The 17,187-nt window shown below is 39.6% G+C and overlaps 1 protein-coding gene across 1 annotated transcript in view; it reads right to left on the bottom strand.

Annotated features, from left to right (window-relative positions):
- LOC100515111 (uncharacterized) overlaps positions 1-17,187 on the bottom strand; it is a 441,565-nt gene that overhangs the window by 181,285 nt on the left and 243,093 nt on the right. The window lies entirely within an intron of this gene.

Here is a 17,187-nt window from a genome sequence, read left to right as displayed (position 1 = left end):
TGGCATAGGCCAGCAGCTGCAGCTTTGATTCAGTCCCTAGCCTGGGGACTTCCATATGCCATGGATGCAGCCCTAAAAGACTAAAATAAAATAAAATAAAATAAAATAAAATAAGTGGAGATCATAATACCCACCCTAATACGTGCTGATAAAAAAAGACAGAAATACTAAAGTGAGTAGAACAATAACTAACTTTTACTTATTGTTCAATAGCAGTAACCTTTTAATTAACAAAAAGATGAGTAACATTATTAATACCATATTGTTACTAACGTTATCAATTAGTCATTAATAATAATAAACCAGAGCTTGAATAACTCTATTTCCACTAATATTTATATTCTTATCAAAACAAAATGTTAGACTTTCCAAGCTTGATCATCTAATATCTGTATATACACTGTATGAAATCTATAAAGCAAGGATTTTTAATATTTTTATTTACCATACTACATTTGTTTGATTCTTCCATTTATCATGGGCTTACTTTATTTTTCTGCAACAAAGTGACATGTGACTATAGCTTCACAACTGTTCTACCTTTGATATGCCCAATTATATAGCAGGGGCATTTTTTGTCTTGGTCTTAACACCTACATGACCTTTTGGTAAGGCAAGAGAAGGTCATTGACTTTTTCGCGATGGAATTTTATTTTGCCTTCAAAAGTTGGCAGATCAAGTGATCTATCACCAAGGACCTTTATAAATAAAAAATAAAAATGAGATGATTTATGGAATCTTTTGATCCAGAAAATGGCAGATAGACCTTATGACGGCTGAGGCATTCAAAAAAATCATTGGTCTGTCGGAAGAAGCTTCAATTTCCCTGCCCCAAGCACACATTTCCTATAGGGACAAAATATATTTTAAAGTCAGTTCCATTCATCAGGTTTCCAAACATCACAGATCAGTCACTGTGATCTGGGACCACCAATGAGGGACTTGGGAATCTTAGCAAACCCACTGGCTCACATGCAGGATCTCACCATAGCCCTAACCATTCTTCTTGCCACCTCTAAGTCATTCACAAACATCTCTCCACTCAGAATGTCCTCCATGGCCTCACTGACATCTCTCAGCACTCATCCCTGGTGAGCCCACCACCTGGTCACTACCTTTCCCCAATCTGCTAGCTCTGTCCTTGGTTATAGTGTACCAGACTACGTGCTAAACTTCAGTGTCCCAACATTTCCCAGTCAAGTGTCATCTGGGTAGTAGATAAATAAATAGTAGGTAAGTAGGTAGAGATGATAGATGGATAGATAGATAGATAGATAGATAGATAGATAGATAGGGAAATGCCCAGGATTTTTTCCTGAAGAGCCTTGTTTAGATGTGCTAGAAATAGTCCTGGGAATCTTGCTTTTAACCAGAACTCAAGCTAACACTTATGATCATATGCCTGATTTAATAGCATCATCTTAGTTTGCAAATCCCAAACGCCCAGACTGTGGGTTATAACCCACAAGGTGGTTTTCAAAAGCATGAACTGAACGTCTTAAGTGGAACACACATTCACCAGCTCCCTCAGTGCTCACCCCTCGCTAGTATTATTCTTTGAGGCTTCACCTTTATAAGTCCCATATCTGTCATCTGAAGCCATCTGAGTTTATGAACTCTGTTTTAGTTACTATCCACCATGATGTTTCCTCTTTGCACAAAATATTAATTCTTTAAGAATAAGAAAAACCAATAAAATAGAATCTTCTCTTTTTGCAATAAACTCAGAATTCAAGGCATTTTTTTTTTTTCTGATTTGTTTGGCTTTATTTGGGGTTTCGTGTTGTTGTTGTCTAATGAGTGACCCTTGCTAAAGTATTCTCTAACAGGCTCTGTGAACTTCTGGGGAGCATCAAAGGCAGGCTGATAGACACAGGACTCTGATTTCACCTTGACTCAGGTCAGGAGCAAGCTGAATTTTAGCTCCACAATGTTAGGGCTGTTTGACTTTAACTGTCTAGGCGTTGTTGCCTGAAAGCAAAGAAGATGACATAGCAGGTAGGCCGAAGCATTAGCATCCTGCTGAAACATTTCACCTCTGCACTCATTTGGAGTATTTACCCTGGGAAAAGTGCTATCCACTTTCTCTACTCTAGAGGAGATTCCGGGTAATCCCCTCACCCTGCACAAAGCTCAAAGGATTGACCCCGGTGTTAACACACAGCCATTTCTTGAACAAGAGAGTTACAAGATCATGCTTGTTTTTTGCTCACCCTAACAACACTATTTGATAGGGTCCAGAAAAGAATAACAAAAAAGAGGAAGATGTTCCAGGAGGAATATATTGGAATTGGAATAGATGTTCCATTTCAGCATGAGAGATTTTAGTGAATGAGAGAAAGTCACCAGCTGAGAGTAAATGGCATCTAATGAGAGTCACAATTTCTCCTTTCCCAGAACTCTCCAAGAGGAAGGTAAGGTGCCCTAGGTTTTGGTTGTTTCAGACTTTTCTCTATCCCAAAGTAGCAGAAGAATGGAGAAAATGTGTCCTAAGTCTTTACTCCATAGCAAGGACAGATCCAAGCACTGGGATCCAAAGATAAATAAGGCACTGCCCTCAAAGTCAAAAGGGGCCATAAAAATCAATCAATCGATTTATCAGCCAACACAATATACTGGAGATAAATTCAAGGTGTTATGGGCCACAGAAGATAAATTCTACCTCTTCCTAAGTGTAAGGGCAGGAAAGTCATCAGCAAAGATTGCAATGTTTTGAACTAGCATGTGAGAATTCACCATAGCTCCTCTCCTCAGCTCAGTGCAGTGCAAATGGGCAGGAAAAAGCAAAACAAAACAAAAACCCAGCTCCCAGCATCTCCTTGGGGAGGGTATGTGTGGGAATGCACATAAAATTCCAACTTTTTCAAGGGTTGCAGAAAAGAACGGCTTCTTTCTCACCTGTCCCAGAGCACTTATGAGACCCAACATACTCTAGACTCTGTGGGCCCACTAAAAACAAAGATGGCAGTTTATACCAAGAAACATTGTCAACAATCAAAGATGAAGAGAGAATTTTGAAATCACCAAGAGAAAAGCAACTCCTCATGCACAAAGGAATCCCAATAAGATTATCATTGGAGTTTTCAAAAGAAACCTTCAGGCTATACATTTTTAAGATTTCACAGAGGAGGGAGCTACTAGGTCAGCTGTGGTCACAAATCCAGGCCATTTTGTGAGTATATTTTCCAGGACCAGATGGCCCTGAACCAGTCCTCCTAGAAACAGCTCTGGGACTTCAGGTTAAAGGGGCCCATACTAACTTACACTGATCTAGGACACATAGTAACTCAGTTGTGAAAGGCAGTCCCAGGAACCCCCCAGGATGCTGAGATGCGGGATATATATTCAGAAGATTTTGAATAAGGTTTCCAGGATGTAGATTTCATGGAAATTGAACCATGTGAATAACAATGGTTTCTGCACCTGTCACTAGCTAAGTTTCTTGGGAGTATATTCTAGGACTTAAGAGCTCAATTAAATAGCACCCTTTTGTGAAGTTTGGAACAAGTTGAGAAAAAAGAATCAAGAGACAGAGAGAAAAATATCAGTTTTACCTCTAGTAATGCTGATCGCAGAACATGGCTTTAAATCAGTGGTCTTCACAGGCATCTTGATAATACCTTCCAAAACATTCTTAACTGCCCCATCTCATGTTTTTTTTTTTAAACGATTTTTATTTTTTTCTATTATAACTGATTTACAGTGTTCTGTCAATTTTCTACTGTACAGCAAGTTGACACAGTCACACATACATATGTACATTCTTAATTTTTTTTTACATGTTGAATCCCTGGGACAAGCTCAAATATACCCTCTATGCAGGCCGGGAGTTTTGAGGGCACTCAGAGGGTCTGAAGGGAGCAATTTCCATTTCTTCTCCTGGAAGGTAAGTCACTGGCCCTGCTGCAGAAAGGAGCAGCTGAGGGATATGTAGTGGAAGCTCCTGGTGCAATGGAGTGTCAGTGACCTCTCCCCTGTTGACCGTTTGGAGGGAGATGGGAGGGCATTTTCCCTACAACAAGCAAAATTTCAAAGTCAGATCTCTCAGGGAATAGAGGCAGGCCTTTAGGCCAGGATTTTGTTCTCTTGACATAATCAGATGGATCCCATTTTACCAAGACAAAGCCCAAGCAGATGGTTGGCCAACTGAGAAAGTTTTTTAAGACAGGGAGGAACCTATGGTGACATCAATGCATTAGTCTGTATGGTAAATGGGTATTTGGGTTAGAGAACACCAGAAGTGGAGCTGAAGGGGAATGCTCTTTATGATATAAAAGGTATTCTGGACAACCACAGGCCACTGGAACAGCTGCTACTTCATCAATAGTTCCATAGGGGGAACATTTGAGAAGAGAATGGAGGAGCCACTAGAAGCACCAAATGGCCTAATATCCCAGCCCCAGCAGAGCACCAATCAGGCATTAACTACTGGCTTTTCCACTGAGCACTAAATTCCCCCTCCAGCCCCTCCTCACTACATTGTGTCATTATGGGACAGTGTGCTTGTACAAATGCATGATGAGGGTGACAGAATTGCTGGGTGCTTAGAAAGAAGCCTGGGGAATCAGGCTCTGTGCTAGGAGTTAGCCTCAAATCTAGATGAAGCAGGAAAATTAATAGGTGAACAATGCTAAGAGTCCTTATCAGATAGCAAACATTAAAAGCTTAAACAATTTCTTGTTTCTACAAGAAATGTTGGAGTTCCCGTCGTGGCGCAGTGGTTAACGAATCCGACTAGGAACCATGAGGTTGCGGGTTCGGTTCCTGCCCTTGCTCAGTGGGTTAACGATCCGGCGTTGCCGTGAGCTGTGGTGTAGGTCGCAGACGCAGCTCGGATCCCGCGTTGCTGTGGCTCTGGCGTAGGCCGGTGGCTACAGCTCCGATTCAACCCCTAGCCTGGGAACCTCCATATGCCGCGGGAGCGGCCCAAGAAATAGCAACAACAACAAAAGACAAAAAGACAAAAAATAAATAAATAAATAAATAAATAAAGAGGCTAACTTGCTGCACACCAAAATTTCAGTGTGTTTAATGCTGAAAAAAAAAAAAAGAAAGAAAAAAAGAAATGTTTCTACACTTCTCCTCTCCAGTCACCTATCACCTCCCAGGAGGAATTCAACTGTGATGGAAAGTGATGCAAAAGCTTGTCCTCCACGGATAATGCCAGTCAGGGCCTGACACTACTCTGTCTACTGTGGAAGCTACTGGGCTGCCAGAAGGGTTCCATGGAGAGAATTCATGCAGCCCCGGTCCTGGGCCAGCGGGAAAGTAAACCCAGCTCATAAAGTTGTGGTTTATCTTCTCTAATTGCCAATAACTAACTGGCTTTTCCTCTTTCAAGAGGTTTGCCATCTTGCCCCTGTAGGGGATTCTGTGTTGTCAATGTGAGCCCATTTTTCTGCTTCCTCAGCATCAGTGAATCCTGAGCAGGATCCCAGCTAGATTCAGGCTTCCCAACACCCTGGGCCAGAGATTATGTCCATGAGGGTTTAATCCTTAGTCTTTAGGAGGGTTTCTACTATACAGGAAGAACTGAGTGGCTACCAGCATTTTCAGCTTGTCCGAGATTAATATGGTGGGCAAACATGTCTTCTAGAGAATAATCGGTTTTTATTTAGCAATTACTAATTTGGGGGTCAGGAATAGTCTCTGCTACTCTTATTACAATAATTCCCATGGGTTCTCATGGCCTAGAACACAAACAGAAAACATCTTCCATAGGGGTTCCAAAATTTTATTTTGTTATATAAGAATTTTTTTTAAATAGTTGTCATTTTCCTATCACTATATTTTGTGAAACAAAGGGTATTTAGTCAAAATCACTGAATGACAGATACTTCTCTAAACTGATTAATTTAGCCTTATGGAAAGAAAGTCAATATTATCTATAGTTGCTAAATTTTACTGAGACAGTGAAAGCTTGCTATAGTCTGGTTTTAGTGAACCACTGTTCAACATTAGGCTGCAGGTGCACAGATAATTCAAGACACAAATGATTATTTAAACGATAGGAGGAAGCTGAACTAGAAACACACATTTTTACTCAGGCAAGTTATTTTACAAAACCTAAATTCATATCAAAATACTTACTTTGCAACTTCTCTCTCACTAGGTGGCTTTCCTCAAAAACAAAATTATGATTCTTCTTAAAAAATTGTACAAGAGTACAAATTCCAATAAAGGTTAAAAGCCATTTCTAATGTTGAGCATCAAAATAAACAGCATGCATAAAATCTAAAAGGCACAGTTGGCCAAAAAAAATTTTTTTTCACTTTAAAGCAATGTTTTTCCAGTGGGCAGAACCAGGTTTTGGCTATAGAAACCTTTTCAATAAATTAGAATAGAAAAGCTGAAGAAGAACAGAGGAATAATGCCAGCAGAGTCTTTTTCAGAAAGCATGTTTTGAGAGCCTGTACCATTTGATGTTTATTCATCTTGATAAATGTATTCTCCTCTGACCCCATCCATCCCTCCTCTCTCCCTGACAACTAACACCCATCCATCATCTCCTAAAAGAAATTAATCTGTGGTGAGGGATGATCACAGTTGTATCATTAAGACTGGCCTCATCCCTAGAATATTAGTACTGCAAAACAGTGAAACAGTGGCTAACCCGAAAACATTTATTGGAGGTCCTTCTAAGTGTTAAAAGATGGAGAGTTTTACTTTAAACTCAGAATCAAATTATTCAGAAGCAATGGTGTTCTGTATATACATTCAGTCAATAAATATTGTTAAAAGGCATTGTGGGGCCTTCACAAATGAGTAAGATACAGTCCAGTCCTCTGAGAATTCAAATCTAATAGGTAAATGACATACATTCCACCTTGGAGGGTATTAAAGTAGACCCAGTGCTGGGCTACCCTGCAGGCAGAGTACTGAGGACAGTGACAAAGAAAAGCCACCAATAAATGAAACTTTCATTCTGTCCAGACTTTTACTCTCCAAAAATTTAGAAAGAGGTTAACATGCATATAAATTTTGCATCACGGTAAAAAATATAATTTTATTTTGATTGTATTTGGGGGTGGGACCATAATCCTGAGATCACAGGGTGTGTTGGCGGGCAATGGAGGCTTTTCTTCCTGAGAGCTCGGTGGCATTTTGAAGAACTGAATCTTTGTTGTAATAAAAACTTAACTAGAATAAAGGTTGGCTATGTATCTGTAGTGACTATGAATCATTAATTTCATAGTTAAGGGTGTTGTCTTTATTGCACATTCCACACTGATTTATATACTACTTCACGCTGTATCTGTACCATTTGTGAGGCTTGCATTTCCAACTCTACAGCTTGGTGATAAACAAGGGAAGGCAGCGACTGAACCTCATATAGGACATCTGTGCCCTAAGCAGTCCTCCATGTGTTACTTTTCATTGACGTTCCTTACTGTCATGACATATTTAGTCATGAACCATCATACTCACCGTTATGTCAATGCTATGTCAGATACCTAGGCTTTCACTGTGGCATATTAGAGTGTGGTTCTTGTTTAAGGGAAAGAGACAATTTATCCTTTTTTACTGTCCTGAGACAGGACAGAGAGGAAGGAAAACCACTGTTACATGAAAAGCAGATTCTCCCCTTCCTAGCAGCTACCCTCCCAAGTGTGGATGTGGAGTTAACGAGCTGTATGGAGATACTGATGCTGGGTCCTCTCTCAGGACCAGCTAAATCAAGATCTGTAGGTATGAGTCCAGGCACCACTATTTCCAAAGCCCCCGGGTGATTATATTGTGTAGCCAAGGTTGAGAACCAGCGATATCAATGGTTCTTCTACCCCACCCAGTCCTTCTGTCAAGTTTGCTCTGATTTATCAACAGTTTGTTTTGACTTTTCCTTTGATACAACAGCCTAGTATATTCTCCAGAGCCATAAAGTCCAGTGTCAACATTTTTTAAGATTAAGGATAATCACACAAATGTTTTGTTGCTTTACTATTCCTGTAATATATTATAATGAATGTAATGTTCAAGGGACATTACTAATGGGAAAGTATCTAGCCTTTGAATATTACATTTCACACGTAATATCATTTACATTACATTTCACATGTAATGTAATTTACTCTAAGTGTCACTTCCTTGCAATGTGATCTCAATCAACTCCCCTACCATGTTTGTTTCACTCCTCCTATCTTGTGCTGAGACACTATTGATAAGTTGATATTGAACCAAGGGGTATTTTTCAGTCATTTCTCAAGTTAAAAATTAGAAATAGGGGTATGAGATTTGGTGTACTTAATGTGATTCTCTCATAGTCCTATAAATGCCTCAAACTAGATTCTTCATCTTCTTTTATCCTTTATTCCTTATCCTTTATCCAGTCACTAACTCAATAAGCCAGGAGCACCCAGAAAAGTGCAAGTGTTTTAGATGCCTGTGAGTTAGCTAACGAGATGGCGAAATTGGGAAACAGCTAATCCCAATTCCCCACCTTATCCACACGGGCCATTTAAACTAGAACACTCAATGTTGACTATGAACAACATCAGAGAAGGAGGGAAACCTTGCTATTTGGTGCAGCAGATAAAGAAAGAGATGATACCCACACATATCCCTCCCTATTTTGTCTCCCACCCATGCTACTGGTTCAAGCTGGAGGAAATGCACAGCTGGTCAAGGATGTGGCCCCACCCACCCTACCCAGGCTCCAACTCAGGGAGCATCAAAGGAATGGAAGGCCCATTTGGGTCTTCCAGCATCACTCAAACAGGAAAGATGTACCCAACACTTAATGCTGCCTCATGACCAGGGGCCTCGTCCTCCTGATGTGCCTTCTCCCCTTGTATTTGTCAGAAGCAATCTCTTCCCACTGGCCAACTACTTCCAGAATGTTATTTCAGAGGAGAACGATTATTTTTTCACTGTAGAGTTTTTGCCTAATATCTACTTATTAGATGCAGAAGTCTATTGTTTCAGTTGTCTTACCTTTCTTAGGCAAAGATTAGTAATATTAAAAATTAAAACTTTTTAATCATAACATAAATACTAATCATTAAAGCTAATTATAGCCAAGGGGCAAAGTTAGATTGCAGAGAGTTAAAACTTCAGCAGTGGCACAAACATTGAAACTCTTAATGTAGTAAAGTAAGCATGAAAGAGAAACACTAAAACTATTTAAAAGATACACCTCTCAACTTATGGGCATGTTGACGTATCCCTGAAATTTGAAAAGATAACACTGATCATGGGCTGTCTCAAACACATAAAATGACCTAGCTATTCTTCTTCATGGCATGTTTATACACTGAGCACTCTTCTGTGCCTTGCACTGATTTAGATTACCAACCCACCTACTCCCAACCTTGGGAAGCAGGCAACTGTTAATTGATACGAATCTTCTCTGGGGTAATTAGTTGGTCCAATTCCTGTTTAGACCACAAGTTTCTTTAATCTAGAGAGCATAAGATTGTAAAACTGATATAGGTTCAATAGGTTCATGCACAGAGTTGACATCTGATAGATGCTCACTGTTCTAATCCTGATTCTGAATTATCATTATCCGACTACCTTTTTTAACAAAAGACATACATCAAGAATATCGTTTGGGTACAGAAAGTACAGTAGAACTGAAAAGGAAAAAATGATAATAGGTGAATATACTCTAGCAGAAAAGTGGCATATTACACCACCATATATAAAGTAAACAACTAACAAGGACCTACCATGTAGTACAGGAAAATCTACTCAATATTCTGTAATAACCTACATGGGGAAAGAATCTGAAGAAGAATGGCTATATGTGTATGTATAACTGATTAACTTTGTTGTACACCTGAAACTAGCACAACATTGTAAATCAACTATACTCCAATAAAAATTTTTAAAAAGTGTCAATATTAAGTGATTCCTTTTGTTATTGAAACCTTTGCTCTATAGCCAAATCTGTCAATCTAGTAGATGGAGGAAAAAATATAGAGAAATAGTACATTTCAATAAGAAATAGAAATAATTCAAAGCTCAGAATCTAGCTAAGCATCCTACACATTACAATATTTAGGAACTATTGTCTAACATCCAGCAGCTCACAATCCAATCCTGCTCAGGAGAATTCAAACAGCTACCACCTCTGACTTTTAGAAGCTTAGAAGGATTCTGAATGAAAACATGTTAGAAGGATTAGTTCAAAACAGAAAAACATAATCAAAATATTTTTACCCTTAATATTCACAAAATTAATGTATCCTTATATCCTAAACCCCAAATTTATCAATAGGGGTGAAATTCTCCAATGAAAGGGAAGAGGTCACCCACCTCTCTACAGCACTTTCAACCACAGAGAGCAAAGCACAGAGGTAGGGGGCGAATGGGTTTGGGCCTGCCCTTTAAAAACGGAAATTGATACCTCAAAATACAAACATGAAAATGACTTGTATTTTGCAGCCTGAATTAAAGTTAATTTACACATAATTCTAACAAGTTAGCAATAAGGTTTTCAAGCCCACTACAACTAGTAGCAGATTTTAAAAGGGTTTCTCTTTTCAGTTCTAGCATGTAAAGATCACAAAAGGCATCACCTCCATCATCATGAAAGGAAAAATGCTGAACAAACCAAATAGCAGTGACCTTTCTTAGATCCACGAGAGATGGTTTAACTGGTAAATTCTACCAAGCATTGAAAGAAGAAATCATACTAATTCTCTACATTTTTTTTTTGCCAGAATAAAAGCAGAAGAAACACTTCCTAATTCATTCTATAAGGCCAAAATTACCTTGATGCTATAACCAGATAAAGATATTGCAGGAAAGGAAAACGGTAGACCAATATCTCTCATGAACATAGGTAGAAAAGTTCTCAGCAAAAAACTAGCAAATTGAACCCAACAATGTTTAAAAAGAGGTATGCACCAACCGAATGTTATCTAGTTCATATTTGCAAGTCCAGTTTAACATTCAAAAACCAATTAATGTAAAGCATTATATCCACAAGCTAAAGAACAAAAATGGTTCTATCAGGGCAGGACAGTGGGAGGAAGAAGAGAGAGGTCTGGGCATTTACTCTCCAGATTCCCTCTCTGTGAGATGATCTCAGGCAAGTCACGTCATGCCCCTCACAGAAAGCCATCACTCCACCATCTACTCCCCTCTTTCTTTCTGGGTACCAGTAACCTCTCTCGTCCCTTCCCCTTCAGACTTAAGGCGTTAACGGCTACACATATACTAGCCCATATTCCTGTATCATCCCTGGAGGTTCCCCCAGGCTCCACTCACACCTCTACAATGAGTTCTTTCATAAGTAAACTCTCCTAGGACTATCCTAACTTAATACGCCTTTGGTTTTCTCTTGGCACTCTGACGGAATCTCTAAATAAATAATACTTTCCCTTAGAAGGGGAGAACACAGAAAGAGAATTACCAGAGAAAATACTGCATGGGAGTCCTTTGTACTTAGGAGGGAAAATAAGCCACCACAAAGGAAACCAACTGTGAGAGAGGACTAAAGAATAAAACAAGTCAAGGACAGGTGTGTAGACTCAGGCCAAACCCCATCCTGGCCCTGTCATAAGGAGAGTGAAGATAAAATGGCTACTTTTGAATTATTTTTTTGTTAGATTCCACATATAAATACAAAAGAATTTGGAGTTCCTGTCGTGGCTCAGTGGTTAACGAATCCAACTAGGAATCAGGAGGTTGCAGGTTTGATCCCTGGCCTCGTTCAGTGGGTTAAGGATACGGTGTTGCCGTGAGCTGTGGTGTAGGTCAGAAATGTGGCTCAGATCTAACTTTGCTGTACCTGTGAAATAGGCTGGCAGCTACAGCTCTGATTAGACCCCTAGCCTGGCAACCTCCATATGCCACAGGTGCAGCCCTAGAATAGACAAAAAAAAAAAAAAAAAAAGGAATTTATTTATAAAACAAAAACAAACTCACAGATTTCAAAATCAAACAAAAACAAACTAACAGATTTCAAAATCAAACAGGAGTTCCTGTTGTGGTACAGCAGAAATGAATCCAAATAGTATCCATGAGGATGTGGGTTCGATCCCTGGCCTCGCTCAGTGGGTCAGGGATGCGGTATTGCCGTGAACTGTGGTGTAGGTTACAGATGTGGCTCAGATCCCACACTGCTGTGGCAGTGGCTTAGGCCAGAAGCTGTTGCTCAGATTCAACTCCTAGCCTGGGAACTTTCATATGCTGTGGGTGCAGCCCTTAAAAAAAAAAAGAAAAAAAGAAAAAAAAAACAATACAAAACAAAACAGAAATCAAAGGGGAAACTGTGGAGGGCAGGTATAAATTGGAAGGATGGGATTAACACATACACACCACTATATATAAAATAGATAACCAACAAGGACCTACTGTATAGCACAGGGAGGTCTACTCAATGTTCTATAATAACACATATAGGAAGAAAGAGTGTACATGCACCCTTATGTTCATAGCAGCACTATTCACAATAGCCAAGACATGGAAACAACCTAAATGTCTATCAACAGATGAATGGATAAAGAAAATATGGTATATATACACAAAGGAATACTACCCAGCCATAAAAAAGAATGAAATAATGCCATTTGCAGCAACATGAATGCAAGTAGAGATTCTCATACTGAGTGAAGTAATTCAGAAAGAGAAAGACAAAGACCATATGATATCACTTATATGTGAAATCTAAACTATGGCACAAATGAACCTATCTATAGAAGAGAAACAGATTCACAGACATGGAAAACATACTTGTGGTTGCCAAGGATGGGGGCAGGGAGTGGGGGTGGGGGACGGACTGGGAGTTTGGGGTTAGTAGATGCAAACTAACACCTCTAGAATGGATAGGCAATGAGGGAGGTCCTAGTGTATAGCACAGGAAACTGTGTTCAATCTCTTAGGATAGAACATGATGGGGGATGATACAAGAAAAAGAATGTATTTGTATATGATTACTTCTATACAGCAGAAATTGGCACAACTTTGTAAATCAGCTATAATTAAAAAAATAAAATAAATAGAACGTAACTCAAAAAAAAAAGAGTGGAATATGTCTATGAATAACCAATTCACTTTGCTATAAACCTGAAGCTAATACAACATTGTAAAACAATTTATACTCTAATTAAAGTTTTTAAAAAGATGGCTACTTTGAGGCTGGAGGCAGATATCTGCATCTTTCCAAATTAAACCTAAACTAATTTCTCTTAGTTAGCACAAAGCAAAGACTTAGTGGCTGAGTGCACCCCCCTATCATCAGCCGCCAGCCACTGCCAGTCACCACCCACCCACCAGGCACACCAGTCAACCACCCTCCATCTTGCCATCTCACCCTCCAATGGTGACCAGGATTCTGCTGGTGGATGGAAGGGCTTATTCTCCAGCTGCTGAGAGTCCTGACAGCTGAAAGTCCTCAGATGAGAGTCCTCTGTGGAATTTTCTATGCAATCACCATTACTGAAAGATTGCTAGACCAGTGAGAGAATGTTTCAATGTTCTATGTGTTGGTTCTGTCTATGAATTGATTTTTCAGTCTAAGTGCATGGGATTTGGGAAATAGAAGTTAACGCCCCAAAGTTGCATTAGAACACATTTTCCAGTTGTTGGCTAAGCCATGTAACAGGAATCTGGGCTTTCATTGCTGCAAGTTGTTTATAACTAGAAATGTAAAATGATTCGTTTATGGAATATTTGATGTCAAATCTATGTCTTCATAAAAGAAGCATTTCTATTTCTAATCCAGATAATTTCTGCACCTGCCAAAGACCAACTATCCCTAAAAACTCCCCCTGGTTTCTCAAAATAAATACTGTTCTAATGATAACACATGTGGAAATTTTGGCTTCTGTGACATGACATGGATATGTTCACTGAACAACCTTAGACAAAAAGTAATCAGAAGTTTTAAAAGTCTTTAATTTGTATATTTACCCTTTAGTAATCCATTCATAATTTAACTTGAGACTCATAACCACTTATTAAGTACCCATTCCGAGCCATGCATTCAAAGATAGTTACTATTTGTTAATCCCCCCAAAAACACTTTCTGGTGAATAATCTTCCATTGTTCATTTATTTGTACTCTCAATAAATATTTATGGACTACCTAGTGTAAGACTCTGTGCTAGGAACTGAAACACACAGAGTGAACAAAGACTCACACAATCCCTGTATACGTGGAACTTACAGCTCAGTGAAAGCAACCAACACTATTAAATATCATAGAATTGGGCATTCCCGTCATGGCTCAGCAGAAACGAACCTGACTAGTAGTATCCATGAGGATGCAGGTTCAATCCCTGGCCTCGTTCAGTGGGTTAAGGATCTGGCATTGCTGTAAGCGGTGGTGTAGGTCACAAATCCAGCTCAGATTCAGCGTGGCTGTGGCTGTGGTATAGGCCAGTGGCTACCACTCCGATTTGACCCCTAGCCTGGGAACTTCCATGTGCTGTGGGTGCAGCCCTAAAAGGCAATTAAAAGTATAGCTGTGATAAATGATATGAAGGAAAAGTATCTCTTGCTGAGATGGAGAAAATCAGGGTCTGAGAGATTAAGCGATGTCTGGAATCCTGCATCCGTCAGTGCATGACCTGCTTCATAGAGTCATGGTTATACCAGGCTTCCCAAGCTGCAGGGCTCTCACGACCAGCAGCCCACTGTCCCCTCTGTGGAAGGACAGCCACCCAGAGTTGCCCTGCACACACTGGGATCCAAGCCACCAGCTCATCAGTCTTGGTTCTGCAGCAGAATTCAGTTGGAGGGAGTGTCATGTAACTCTCAGGGCCCGAAATCAGGCCCCAGGACAATAATCTAAATAACGATGGCCTGGAGCTTATTTTGAGACCACCGTGCCACACTGAGAATCGCAGAAGCTCATTATCTTAACCCTTTCAAAGCAGTCGTCACTTTCTGGCTTACATTACAGCAGTCTGTATTCACATCAAACTACTCATCTTTGCAGCCCCAAACCCCACCTAGAGACAGCAAGTAAAATAAGTCTCTGTGGAAAGGAAGAAAAAAAGGGAGGAAGGGAGCAAGGGAGGAAAGAAGGGAGGAAGGAAAGAAGGAAGGAAGAAAGGAAGGAAAGAAGGGAAGGGGGACAGGAAGGGAGTGGGGGGGAGGGAGGGAAGGCAGAAATCATCCTATGCCAGTAGCCCCACAATTATAGGCAAACAGAAAAAAAAAGTAGTATAAAAATAGAAAGGATAATTTTCAGGAAAAAATCAGCAAAATCAAATAATCAAGGACATATCAGTATTTCTACTCTGATGCAAGCTTATAAACCTAATTAAAATATAATCAATGTGCAGTAGGTGGTATTAGTCCTAATTACACACACAGTTATATTCGTCTATTGTACATCAGCATCTCTGTAACTAGTATGTGTGAAAAATGTAATAATCAGGCTGATTTTGTATGTGTTCCAACAGCTCTCAAAAACAAAACTTACCTTTTCAGCTTTGCCAGATGAATTACATATCTTATTTAGTATGAATTTTTAGGCTAAGTATTATCTTTTCTGCACCAAGTTGCCTAGTTTGATTGTTTCACTGAACAGATATGTTATCAGGGTTGAATTATTCATTGTGCAAAGCGTGTGTGCAGTACTGGGCACCTGTTACAAAGCATCCTGCCACATTCCAGACCTGGCAAACTGGGAATCAGGCAAAGCATGGTTCTGGAAGCATGGTAACATACCGTGAACATTGCTAGGATACAGTAATATAGGAATGTTACATTGTTCTCAGTATACAAAAATATTAAATTATGATAGACAAATTAATGATTAGCCCTTCCTCTGCAAAGCCCAAGTTCTTGGTTTGTTCATGTGAGCATTTCTCAATGTGTACACTTGGGAACAATAATTCCAAGCTTCCATTAGGTGACCTTGAAGACTCAAAAAGATAGACTCAACCCCACTCTTGCACATATATCAGGCCAAAACTCTACTTAAAAGAGATACATGCACCTGCATGTTCATTGCAGCCCTATTCACAATAGCCAAGACATGGAAACAACCCAAATGTCCATTGACAGATGACTGGATTAGGAAGATGTGGTAAATATATACACAATGGAATACTACTCAGCCATAAAAAGAACATAATGCCATTTACAGCAACATGGATGGAACTAGAGACTCTCATACTGAGTGAAATGAGTCAGAAAGACAAAGACCATATGATATCACTTATAACTGGAATCTAATATATAGCACAAATGAACATTTCCACAGAAAAGAAAATCACGGACTTGGAGAATAGACTTGTGGCTGCCTGGTGGGGGAGAGGGAGGGAGTGGGAGGGATCAGGAGCTTGGGGTTATCAGACACAACTTAGAATAGATTTACAAGGAGATCCTGCTGAGTAGCATTGAGAACTATGGCTTGATACTTATATTGCAACAGAACAAATGGTGGGGGAAAAAAGTGTATACATGTAGGAGTAACTTGGTCCCCATGCTGTACAGTGGAAAAAAAATCTGAAAAAAAAATACTGAACAAATATATTCAGTTAAAATTTACCTTAAATTATACTTATAAATTGAATTCTCTGAACAAAATAAAGCTATTATTAGTAAACAACAACAACAACAACACGGACTCTAAACAACCAGCAAGAAATTCCACTACTTTGCTTTTTAGGGCCTCACCCTCAACATATGAAAGTTCCCAGGCTAGGGGTTGAAAAAGAGCTGCAGCTGCCAGCCTACACCACAGCCACAGAGAAAGGGAATCCAAGCTGCATCTGCCACCCACACTACAGCTCACGGCAATGCCAGATGGCTGACACATTGAACAAGGCCAGGGATCAAACCCTCATCCTCATAGATGCTAGTCAGATTCATCTCTGCTGCACCACCACAGGAACTTCCCACCACTTTCTGATTTTATAAAGTTTCTTGGTAGTTGCCCGTGAGGAATAGTAGAGTAATCATCACTGAATTATTTTGACCCACAGCTACTTGAAATTACAGGTTATAAATTGGCGTCAGGCTATAACGACTGCCATCTGTTCTAATTATTCATGGAAGAATTAAAAAGGAAGAATAAAATTAAGATTGTTACCTTATCAATAGGAAAGAAAAACAGGATCTTGGTTTAGGAAATATGCTTCTGGCAAACTATGATTTGAAATGTGGTACTAACTTCATAACTTTCTTATCATTTTCTTACATTTGTTTGAGCCTTTATTTGTTCTTGTTTTTAATTTCCTTTGGCCACCTCCTGGCATATGGAGTTCCCCCGCCAGGGATCAG

Source organism: Sus scrofa, chromosome 1 (assembly GCF_054392235.1).
Source record: "Sus scrofa isolate SSC_HxYL_T2T_F1_AM1 chromosome 1, Sscrofa_HxYL_maternal_Yorkshire_Landrace_v2.0, whole genome shotgun sequence".
In the NCBI taxonomy this organism is placed as follows: domain Eukaryota; kingdom Metazoa; phylum Chordata; class Mammalia; order Artiodactyla; family Suidae; genus Sus; species Sus scrofa.
This window is presented reverse-complemented; position numbering and strand designations above follow the sequence as displayed.